This window comes from Hipposideros armiger, unplaced genomic scaffold (assembly GCF_001890085.2).
Source record: "Hipposideros armiger isolate ML-2016 unplaced genomic scaffold, ASM189008v1 scaffold_264, whole genome shotgun sequence".
NCBI lineage: Eukaryota > Metazoa > Chordata > Mammalia > Chiroptera > Hipposideridae > Hipposideros > Hipposideros armiger.
Genome location: NW_017731614.1, coordinates 682,939 through 695,830, shown reverse-complemented (window position 1 = coordinate 695,830; position 12,892 = coordinate 682,939).

Below are 12,892 nucleotides of genomic sequence, written 5' to 3'. Positions count from 1 at the left end.
CCAGGCAAAGGGTGTTTATTGTACTATTGCAATTTTTCTGTTGGTTTAAATTTTTGCAAAATGAAAAAGTGTGTGTGTGTAGCGAGGAAGACAGACAATTCTTGACTGCATAGAATATCCAGACACTGATACCAATGGTGGCCTCTGGGGAGGGGAGCTGGGTGGTTGAGAGGTGACCTACTTTTAATTTTCACTGTAAGCCCTTTTGTTCCCTTTGGATTTGGTACTGTTGCATGCACAACTTGTTTTAAAATAATTTTTAAAAGCCCTCCTTACCCATGCCCAAGGCCAACTCCATGGGCACTTCCCTTAGGAAATTGCTTGACAGTCCTGCTCAAGTCGGTGGACACATCCAGCACCTGCCCTATACAGGAGGGTCCACAACTGGGGTTTACAGAGCATTTGATTCAAGCCTGCCCAGAAGGAGCTCACACTGGAGCAAGTGGAGACAGATAGAAACAGGAGGCAGACAGATAAATTCAATCCGAGGTGGTGTGGGATTCAGATAAGGGCACCCAGCTGCATATGCAGCCTCAGGGATGGCTCCTGGGAGGAGGCAGTGCCTGAGCTGAGTCCTGAGCTGAGTAAGACCCAGCCAGGAGAGGTAGCAGAAAGGCATTTCAGACAGAAGGAGCTCAGGGGAGAGGCTCAGGGCCTTGAAAGTAAAGGGTGTGCCCATGAATACAAGGACCTTGATATTACTGGGTAGTGCAGAGAGATGGGGGTAACACGCAATGGGAGTGATTGAGAGGATTAAATAGATGGTGCTTGTGGAGGTTTAGCATATGCTATACGAATACGTATATGACAGATTAGAGCTCAGCCTCTTAGGGAGTTAAGTATTGTTTATTATCATCGTAATGATTTTTTATCTCCATTTTACAGAAAGCACACATGAGGCTCAGGGCATTTAAAGAACTTGCCTGTGGTCAAAACATAGACCCTCTAAGTGAGGATTCAAGTCCGCACAGGCTGACACCAGAGTTGCCTGGGCAATGGGGAACCATTAACTGATTTTTTAGATAAAAATAAGGGCTGTTGTTTTGGAGGCAAAATGAATCAGAGGCAGAAGACTGGAAACATGATAAATCAGGAAACTACTACAATAGCCCAGAGAGTAGAGAAGGTGGGAACCTGAAATAAGGTCAGGGTCAGTGGGAGAAGGGAATGAATTTGGGAAATATTTGGGAGGCGGAATAGTCATATTTGACCTTTCACTGCGCTGCTCTCCAAACTTAACTAGATTATATAAGCACCATGAGGGCAGTGCTGGATCCAGGTTCCTGCTGCAGGTCCAGTGCCTTGTTCAGTGCCTGGCACAAGGAAGGTGTTCAAAAAGCACACAACAAGTGAATAAATGAAAACTTACCATTCTGTCCTTTATTGTCATGTCTCCCACCTCAGATTATAAAACCCACATAAATAGGGTCTGTGTCTTACAGGGTCTGTGTCTTATAGCTTTGGGTTCCATTTCCAGGGACCTAAAACAGCACTACGCATGAGGACAAATACTCAGTGTAAACATGTAAGCATTCACTGGGCTGTACACTTGAGATATGCTCACTTGATTGTATGTATACATCTCAGTGTATAATGTACATCTCAAAGGAACAATAAACAAAGAAGCAAGCACTCATAGGCCTCCTAAGTGGGATCCAAATGCAGGTAGGCTCTGCTCTGTGTACCTGATGGCTATCCTAGGTAGTGACATCCTGTGAGGGAGAACTTACACATGCACACATACATGCACATGCACACATGCATGCACACACTAGTATCCACTCTCACGTCAAGCTATAAACCCCCCCACGCACACACACATACACATACACATAGGCACACACCCACAGAGGTAGACACTATTTGATCTCTATCATTACAGATTAACCTGGCCTGTCCTTGAACTTCATATAAATAGAATCCATATTCTGTGTCTGACTTTTCTCACTCCACAGTAGATCTGTGAGATTCATTTGTATTGTGTATCAGTACTTCATACTTTTTCATTGCTGCCTGGTAGTCTGTTGTGTGGATATACTGTTCTACCATGTTCCCATGGATGGCCATTTGGGATACTTCCAGTTTGGGCCATTATGGTGAAGCGGGGAGACTTTATTCAGTGCAAACAGCTCACTTGTGATACAGGTTGGCTGTGGAACAGCACAGCTCTGATATAGCCCAGTAGTGGAACCACAAGGGCAAGGTGGTCCCAGTGTTATAGCTCCAGCTGAGAAAAAGCAGAACTGAAAGCATACTCCATGGACTTGAGGGGAGCTGACTTATAAAGAGAGAGGTCCCGGCACCAGTCCATGATTGGTCTGTCCTCATGCAAATGAGAACTCTAAATCATTGTTTGATTGGCCCAAAAAGCATTATCGGTCAAAATCCCCACTCTGATTGGTCAGTGAAGATGTTAGTGAGGCTATAGTAGCATAGTTCTATAGCTATGGAACTATGGAAAGTAGGAAAGTCTCAGTCCCATTGGTTGAAATACAATTCCAGGAACTCCTTTATAAGGATTGGCTCAGCCAGTGGGCTTACAGTGCAGGCAGGCAGTTCAGTGCAGGCTTTTCTCAGGAGTGTAACTTGTGTGAGAGGCCCCCGTTTAGCAATAGCTGCCAGGCTTTGTTTTTAAATTTGAGCCCAATGAGCTATCAGGAGCCCTTCTTAACAGGTACATTCATTCTCGGGGTCAATATAAGCGTATGTTTAATTTAATAGGAAACTGCCAAACAGGTTTCCCCACCTGAGAGCTGGCTCTCCTCTCACTTTCTCTTGTAAGAATTGATAAAAAGATTCACCTGGGGGGATGTGTAAACTACAGATTACCAGGGCCCTCCCATGGAAATTTTGGATCAGTATATCTGTTGAAGCTCAGGAATCTGGTTTTTAAATAAGTGTGCCAGGCAGGATTATATTTTTAAGTAACTTTTAGAAACAGTGGGCAGAGCCAAAGTACTCAAATCCTGGGGGATTTAAAAAATACCTACTCTTGGCCCTCATTTCCAGATATTCTGATTTAATTGGCATCTGAAAAAGCTCCGTGTGGGTACTCTAATGTCCAGCAATTAAGGAAGAATGGAGAGGAAAAGGCTTTGAGGTTAGACAGACCTGGGATAGTCCCAGTGGAGGTCATGGCTCAGGTAGCTGTCGCTGCGTAAAACCACACCATCCTTACAGAGAGGTAGTGGCTTAACTGCTGTTTTATTGCCTCTCATGGCTCTGTGAGTTGACTGGGCTCAGCTGAGCAGTTCTGCTAGTCTTGCTGGGGTTCTTGCATGCAAATGTAATCAGATGGTAACCAGACTGGGCTGCTCCTCTCTCCTTAAAGTCTCAAAGCCTCTCCTTTCTCCATGGCCTTTCCCTGAGTCTCTTAAGCGGCAGCTCAGGGTTCTCCAAACTGAAGGGGGGAAGCAGAGCCTACCAGTTGCCTTAGAGGCTAGGCTTGGCACTGGTGCAGCACCACTTCTGCATCTAGTAGTCGGCATGAGGTTTCCCCAGCAGAGGTGGGAGGGGACTACACAGGGTGTGAATCCCAGCAGACCTGGTTCATTGGGCCATCTTTGAGACTAGCTACCACAAATAGTGTCTACTTCATAGAGTTATTGTGAGGACTATATACATTAATAAATGTGACCTTTTTATAATGGTACCTGAAACATAGTAAGGGCTTGAAAACTATTATTATGCCTACAGTCCCTATGCTGGGGTTGGCAAATTTTTTTCTGTAAAGAGCCAGATAATAAATATTTTAGGCTTTGCAGGTCATTTGGTCTCTGTTGCAACTACTCGATTCTGCTATAGTCACATAGAAACATTCATAGACAGTACTTAAATGAACGAGTGTGGCTATGTTCTAATAAGACTTCATTTACAATGACAAATACTGCGCCAGATTTGGCTATTTCTCTTGGGTCCCCTCTTTTCCTGTTGCTTGGGCCTCTCTGTCCTGGCCAGTCTCTCAGAAAGGTCAGTCGCCCTGGTCGTGGTCTAGCTCCTGTCAGCCATTGTGTGAGCTCTCAGGAATTCCATGGCCCTGGAGCACTGCCAGTGTGCTGGGCTCTGTACTGGGTGCTGGGTGTCTGTCACATGTAATCTCTAACTAAATCCAAATATCACCATTTCAAGCAGCTCTGGCAGTGCCAAGTGGTGCCTGACAAGGGTCCTTAGTACCCTCTCCCCATTTTCTGTCAGTCTCCCCAAAGCCATCCCAAATGAACATATACTTTAATTAAAATGGTACAAATGGAGCGTCCAGAAAAGCCTCCTAGCCCCTGCCTGGTTGCCAGCCAGGGTTAGTATTACTGTCTGTTACAGATGAGGAAACTAAGGCACAGAGAAGTCAAGTACAAAGTTGTAAACCAGTAAATGGTAAGTCTGGATTCAGATGTGGGCAACATGTTCATAACCACTGCTCTGCACGACCTCCAGCCAAGGATGCTGCGTGCCCTGCTGGGAGTGTGGGGAGCCTAGGCGCTGCCCTTCCCTGAGGCTCAGGTGGCTGTCCTGGAAGCTGGAAGCAATGTCAGAAGATCCCAGAGGCCTCTTCCAGCTCTGACTCCATAATGCTTTTCTACTGCAGGCACCAGATGACAATTGTCCTCAGATTTTTATCAGGAGAGAATGCCATTCACTGGACAGACAAAGTTCACCAGAAGGGCAATCTCGCCAGTCTATTAAAATGTGAAATATGCACATCTTTTGAACTAGTGGCTCCACTTCTAGACACATAGGCTGTAGAATTGCTCACACAGGTACACAAAAGTATATTATGTCCAAGGATGTTCACTGCATCACTGTGCTTAAGAGCAGAAAATGGGAGATGTGCCAGCTGTCTGCCATTAGAGGATCAGATAAATAAATGATGGTTCTTTGATACAGGGGAGTGCCACAAGGCTATTAGAAAAGAACAGAGCTGAAGTGGCCAACCATCTGCAAAATAGGGTGAATTCTAAGAGCTAGTGAGAAAATGGTGTATACAGTGGTAGCTCATTCTTGTTCTAAGTATATCTGTATCTGCAATACACATAGTTAGTATTTGCATAGAAAAGTCTGGAGGCACATACACCAAACTGTTGTAATTAACCCTGGGAGGTAAAAGAATGGGGATTCTCACCTAAGCTATAAATTTATATTGTTTAAAAATGTTTAACAGACTTTTGGTTTTTTTACTAATACAGAGAGAGTCATATGATGAAGGTCAGTTTACCCATTACCCAGCTTCAACAATCATCAACTTATGACAAGTCGTGTTTTAGGCATACTCCACCCTTCTTCCCCTCCCATATTATATTGAAACAAATCTCAAACTCATATCATTTCTTCTGTAAATACTTCAGTGCATATCTCTAAAAGATAAGGACTATTTTAAAAAATAATCACAATACGATTATCACACCTAAAAAATCCAATATTTTAAAAAATATTATCAAATGTCTTGTAATTTCCAGTTATCTCGTAAAAGCATGAATTATTTTTGTAATAAGAAAAAAGAGTTGAAAAAGAAAAAAAACGTCAATTTGGAGGGTAGAATGGTACAACTTTCCTGGAGGTTTGTTTAGTGATGTTTATCAAAAACCTTAAAAATGTGCTTATCTTTTGACCCAGCAATTCCAATCTATGAATTTAGTCTAAGAAAACCAAGTGAAAGAGGCACACAAACACTGTTCACCAGGGTGTGCAGTGCCTGTTACAGAGAAGCTTCTGCAGAAATACTTGTTGAATCTGAAGTTGAGATTCTGTGCAGCTTTGTTTGTAAAAGGGAAAACCAAAGCAACAGAAATGTATGATATCAGGGTACCGGCAAAATAAATAAAGCCAGATCCATAAAATGGAATGTTGTTCTGTCATTTAAAATCAGGTTGTGATAACACATGTAGATCCTCCCCCTCAGGAGATGGAGCTTAGTCACTTTCCCCTTTGAGTGTGGTGTGGACTTTATGATTGACGCCCAAAGAATGTAGGAGGGAAATTGCACTTTTACAATGGTGAAACCCAGCAGGCACCTCCTTACCTTAACATCAGAAGCAATAAATCATGTGGATGTCAGTTATCCCCTGATATAACGCAGTGAGCAGGGCACTTCAGCTCTGTGGTCTTCCCTCTAAACTGTAACCCCAGTCTCATCATGAGAAAAACCTCAGACAAACTCAAATTGAGGGGCATTCTACAAAATACCTGAGCAGTGCTCTTCAAAACTGTCAAGGTCATGAAAAACAAGGAAAGACTCAGAAACTGTCACGGACCAGAGGAACCAAAGGAAACAAGTTGGGCAGAATGCATGTGGGATCCTGGATGTGGTCCTAGAACAGGAAAAGGACACTGGTGGAAGAGCCAGCAAATCCTAATACAGTCTGTAGTTTAGTTAATAGTACTTAGAACTAATGTTAACTTTTTAGTTTTGGCAAAAGTACCATAGTTATGTAGGATGCTAACATTAGTGGAAGCTGGATGAAGAATATATGGGAACTCTTTGTGCTCTCTTTGCTCTAAATCTAAAATCATTAAAAAATTTAGTATTAAAAATATATAAATACTTATTAGCATAGAAATGTATTTCTGATATATTAAGAGAAAATCTGTGTATGGCCTGAATTCAGACCATACAGTTTTTGCTGAATGAGCCTATTTTCATAAAAAAATTACTAACAAGGGCCGGCCAAGTGGCGCAGTTGGTTAAGAGCTGGCTCAAGAGTTTGAGCTCTGAGCAACAGCGGCTCGAGTCCAGCCCGAGCTGAGCAGCCGCTGAGCTGCCAACAGGTAGCAAGATGGCTCAGCTAAAAAAANAAAAAAAAAAAAAAAAAAAAAAAAAATTACTAACAAGGTGTGCGTATATATGTGAATGGATATGCGTGCGTATATATGGGGTGTGATTGAAAAATACGGTGAATGTTTAAATAAAAAAATTTCTTAAATAAAAGACACATTGCCATTAATCCCTTTCAAAATACTCCCTCTCGCTTCAAACACATTTATCCCATTGTTCTTGCCACTTCCTGAAGCAGTTCTGGAAGTCCTCTTTCGTGAGTGTCTTTAGTTGCATTGTCATGGCTCAGTGTCCTGAAACATTTTGACTTTGGGGAAGAGCCAGAAGTCATATGGTGCCAGATCCAGTGAATAAGGTGGATGAGGACACACCATAATGTTTTTATTGACAGAAATGGCCATACCAGAAGCGATGTGTAACATGGAACCTTTCCGCTGTGATCACATAATACAGTGAATGCGGCTGCCGAGTGCCATCCAATGGAAAGGCAGGGATCTTCAATATGGAAAGCGGCATGTCGAACCTCAGTAACAGTGTGTGACAAGTTTCAACTTGTTCGGTGCAGTCAGTCGGGTGTGAGATACAGTTGAGAGAAGGTGTGTTTTTAAGTGTGCCATAAATCCTCCATTATGATAATGCTCCGTGTCACACATCACTTCTGGTATATGGCAATTTCTGTCAAATAAAAACATTACAGTGTGTCCTCATCCACCTTATTCACCAGATCTGGCAACTTGCGATTTCTGGCTCTTCCCCAAAGTCAAAATAATTCAGGATATCGAGGCAGCCACGACAGAACAACTAAAGACACGAAAGAGGACTTCCAGAACTGCTTCAGGAAGTGGCAAGAACAATGGGATAAGTGTGTTCAAAGCGAGGGGGAGTATTTTGAGGGGGGATTAATGGCAATGTGTCTTTTACTGCAATAAATTGTTTTGTTTTGTTTTTAATTATTTTTATTATTTTTTATTATAATTGTGTTTTTTTTAATTTAAACATTCACCGTATTGTTTGATCACATGATCACATCTCATATATACACATGCAGGAAAACAAAAGTCTAGAAGCATATACTTCCAGAGCTGCATACTCAGAAGCCAAGAGGTAGGTGGGTGAGGGCCTTAGTGATTTTGGTGAGCTGGAGTGTTCATGATCCTTCTAAAATGGGATCAGCTTTGTGGCCCCAGCCAGTTGCTGTCCTGTAGGACTTGGAACCAGTCCTGACAGATCTCTTCTTTTCAAAAGAAACCAAAAATCCAGGTTGTTACACAAATTTCCAGGGCCCACTCAGCTGGGGAGGAGGGCCTTCAGGGTCACATGGCTAAGGAGAAGAGGGCTGGGACTACAAGAGGGAGGCAACACATGCCACCAGTTGGACTGCCCCTGCACTGGTCCCACCATTTGCACCAGGGCCTGAAGGATGGCCAGCTGGCCAGGGCGGGGAGAGGCTGCGCTCTTCCGGCCTGCAGCCCTGCATGCTGCCAGGCTGGGGGTGGGGCTTGCTCACAGCCTGAATGCCTGGGTTCTGACCCTCTGGCTCACCAGATTACTTTGAGGGCTCTCTCTCCATCCACTTCTCTCTCTCTCTCTCTCTCTCTCTCTCTCTCTCTCTCTCTCTCTCTCTCTCTCTCCTCTCTTATGGATACAGCATCTCCTTGTGTGTCTATATCCGTACATGTCCAGGTGGGGTCTGGCTGTCTTCGAGCGTATATATAGGCATGACCATGTTATGTATCTACATGTGTAATGGCATGTTTATCCATGGGTCTGGGACTGTGTGCATTATGTGTGTGTCCAGATGCATTCATCTATGTATCTGTTGTATTGTGCTTGCTTGCATGCCTATTGTATGTATGGGTATTTCAGTTGTGTCCATGCCTCTGTGTGAGTATGTATCAGTGTCTGTAGCTGTGTGTCATGTCTGGCTGAGTGTATGTTTTTGTGCATGTTTGTGTGAGTGTGTGTGTATGTGTTGGATGCTGGAGGTTGGGAGGTCAGGGTTCAAATTGCTCACAGTTAGCACCAGCTTCTCAGTTCCTTGTGCCTGGTTTCTGCATGTCCTCATCAGAAGCACATAGGGACCCCCTAGCAGCCTCCAAGCCCTAACCACAGGGCGAGAAGGGCAAGCATGGGCTGGCTGCGGAGCCTGGGCTCAGAGGGCCTGGAGTCCACTCCTGGTGCACACACATTGCTTCTGCGCCTTTCCTGGCCTGCCTCCTGGGGGACCCCTGCCCTTAGCTGGCCAGAGAATCTTTGATCCAGGACACAGCCCCCACAGCATGCCACTACTCCATCATCTCCCACAATACTACATGAAAGTCATTTGTTTATAGGAGATACGTGTGGCCCAGACTGATTTGATGTTCCCCAAACACAGGCTTTGGGTACAGGAAGCCAGTCTGGTCGCATTCCTACAATGTAGCTGGGGAGGCTGGGGGAGGATGTGGGGAGGAAGGAGACAGGTAAATGGGCGGCAGCTTGGGCAGAGTAAAAGAAGCAGGAAGCCTCAGAGACATAGGGCCAGAAGGGCCCTTGGACAACTTCTGATCCAGTCCCCTGTTTCACGGATGAGGACACTGAGCCCAGAGAGGGCAAGATCCTCACCTCACAAGATCACACAGCAAGTTTCTAAAAAAACTAGCATTCCCTTCACAGAGTTGGGTAGCTCCAGAATTCACAGTCCATAGGAGTTCATTCATTCATTCATTCAAACAAATATATATTGAGTACTTACTATATGCCAGACCCAGTTCTAAGCCCTGGGAATACAGCAGTGGACAAGACAGATATAGTTCTTATCCTCATGGAGCTTATACTCTGTTCAGAGAGACAGATAAGAAACAAAGAAACAAGATAATGTCAAGTCATGCTAAGGGCTTCGCAATTACACCCTATGATACATTAGGGTCACTCTGTCCGATACAGTAGCCACTAAGTAAAATGGGAAGTTCCTCAGCCATGCTTCAAGTGCTCATTAGGTGCACATGGGCCTGGGGGGGTACTGTGCTCGGCAGCATAGAGAGAATATTTCCATAATCACAGAATGTCCTACTGGACGGTGCTGGTCTGTAGAGTGAATAACGGGGCTGGGGTATTAGATGGCCGAGGCTGAAGACATCTGAGCAGTCCTGATGAAAGGGAGCTGGTCACCTGATGATGTATCAGGAGGGAACAGCCGGTGCAAAGTCTGTGAGTAGGAATAAGCATAGTGTGTTCAAGGGACAAAAGAGACAGAGTGAGGGGTGGACAGGGCAATGGGACCCTCTGTGGCCTTGATAAGGAGTTTCTGTTTTATTTTAAGGCCATTAGCAAGCTACAGATGATTTAAGCAAGGGGGATTGACAAGGTTTTAAAAATATATGGAGAATAGATTTATGGGGGGCAAGAGTGGAAGGAGGGAGACCTAGTGAGAATGCCATTGTGTAACAGGGAGGAAGGTGACTGTGATTCGGGTGATGAGGGGGGAGGGAGACAGCCACCAGTCGTATCCCAAACCTCAGCATCCTGGATCAAACCATTCCTGAAGCTAAGTTTTGCTTGATCCCCAAGCTCCTTCCTTCTCTCCACTTGGTTTCTGGGCACTCACTTGAACACCCTCTTTAGTATCACCCATCTTTTTCCCCTTCCCCCCACAGCATGCCTGAAAGTCCTCCAGACCTTGTAAGGAGCACTGAGACTGGTTGCCCAGATTTCTCTCTAGTCGCCCTGTGTTCAGTTTATTTTTCAGGGCTTTGCCCCTCTTGCTACATCCCAAGACTGATGAGATAGGCCCATCTGGTTGCCTTGGATTTGGGGGAAGATGCTTTAAGTCATTTGGTGTTTCATTAACTTTCCCCACTGTGATGATTATCTCGGAGCTAGTGAGGAGGAAACAGGAGGAATCAACTTACACTGGGTCCAGGGGACACTAGAAGAGAAGTTACAACAACCACAGGTACTTTGGTTTGATCTTGGGAGGAAATCCCTCTCTAAAAAAAGCTGATGCCATAGCCATGCATTCCCAGTGGAGGGGACCCTCAGAGGCCCTAAGAGTAGGGCAGATATTCTGCCCCTGGTGTGGGGCAGCAGACACCTGCTATCTGTTTCTCAAATGCTCAAAGCTCCCCTCCCCTCAGGACCTTTGCATTGCCCTCCTGCTGGAATGCTCTTCTCCCAGGACCCCGAGCATGGCTCCTTTTCCATCTGATCAGCATTTCTCACTCATTCTTGTCAGTTTGTTTCCTGTATTAGAATATCAGCTCCCTGAGGACACAACTGTTGTTCATCTTGTTTCTTTCCGCACCCCTGTGTCAGAATTACGCTTTGGTACATGGGAGAGGCTCCATGAGTTTTCCAGAATAAATGTGTGGCCCAGGTGAGCATGTCAGGCAGCCACGCACCTTACTGCGTGCACTCACTACTCTTCCCTGCAATGGCCCCTGGAGGAAGGGATCCACACTCCCATTGGTTGGATCCAGAAACCAAGGTTGGGAAAGGTGAGGTCACTCACCCGAGGTTGCACAGGCAGTAAGTGGTGGGCCTGGCCTCAAGAGGCCTGTGGGAAGGAGGGAGGGACAGGTTGGGTGAGTCCACCAGCACACTACCTTTCCACATGACAGCTCTTCATTCATCCTTAGGCCTCTGCTTCCTGCCAAGCTCCACCTGGACCCCCCCAACTACCCAGCCTCCTTTGATATGACTGTTGCTTGAGGGCACTTGCCTGGGATGCACAGTGGTGGGCCCTGCAGCCTAGAGTCACATAGGAAATGAAAGTCACAGCTGAAAGTCATAACCATTGTGGCCTCAGCCTGGCCCTGCTAATGGCCCTGGGTGCTCAGTGGTTTTACTGGTCACTGGGTAGACCTGCCCTCCCGGATGCCCTGGGTCACACCCTGGGCTTTCATCAGCTGGGTGGACTTGGGCAGCCACTCTGAAGAATGCGGCTCATCGTTAGCAATCAGCCAGGATTCCTTCCTGACCAACCTCACCTGGAGGCCTGTGTGTCCAGGCTGAGAGGGTGGCTGGGGGAGGCGTTGGAGGAAAACTGGCCCCCTCCTCCCTGTAGTGGTCTTAGCAGCTCCAGGAATAAGGGCCAGAATCCCCATTACTATCACCGTCAACCACATACACATATGACTTCTAAAGTGAAAGAGTGAAAATGATATATGTTATAAAAATAGCCCTTATAGCACTTACCCAATGCCAGCAGGGTTCTAGGCAGTAACTGATTTAATCCTCACAACAACTCTCTGAAGAGAACGTGTAATCATTGTCCCCATTTTGCAGATGGGGAATCTGAGGCCCAGGTGACCTGCCCAAGCTCACAGAGTTGGTGAGCCCAGACTCACACCCAGCATTGCCCCAGATCTCCTTGCTCTTAAACGGCACATCAAACAGCCCTCACAGTCACGGTGAACACCAGGCAGCTCTCTGGAACCACATGACAGGGCTCAGAAAACATGGGATCTGGAGGCTGAGTCCCAGCTCTGTTCCATTCTTGCTCATGACCTTGAGTAAATTTCCTCCTCTTACTAGGTCTCAGTTTCCTCATTGGCAAAGGGAGGGGGTCGTGATACTGCCCCCACAATGTCCCGGTGGGCTGTTTGTTGTAAGAATGAACTGAAGTCCTGGATGCAAACTGTCAAGTACAAGTGAAGAGCACCTTTGGTCCTAGAGTCCAAGTTGCCTGGTGGTTATTAGTGTACGATCTTCATCTTTACTTTCTGACTAAGTTCCTTTCACGTAAGAGACCACATCAGAGTCACCTACTCTTCCACAGGGCCTGGTCCAGAATTTGCTCAAAAAATTCTTTGTGATCAAATGACACAATGTGCCATGATGGCTCAAAGAGCAGGCTCTGACTGGTGCAAGAACTTTGGAAAACTGGGTAGTAGAACCCACTAACACTAAACAGATGTGAACCCAATGACTGCGTCGTTCCGTTCCTGGGCATCCACCCCACAGAAATGGGTGCTTGTGTCTACCAAGAAATACACAAAAATGCTCATAGTGTCTGTGTTTGTAGCACAAGAACCAGAAACAGGGGAATGTGGTATATTCACACCATAGTATATTCACACGCATTCACACTCAACATTGGAAAATAAATTGCTGATAAACACCGCCACATGGGTGAAGTTCAGAGAC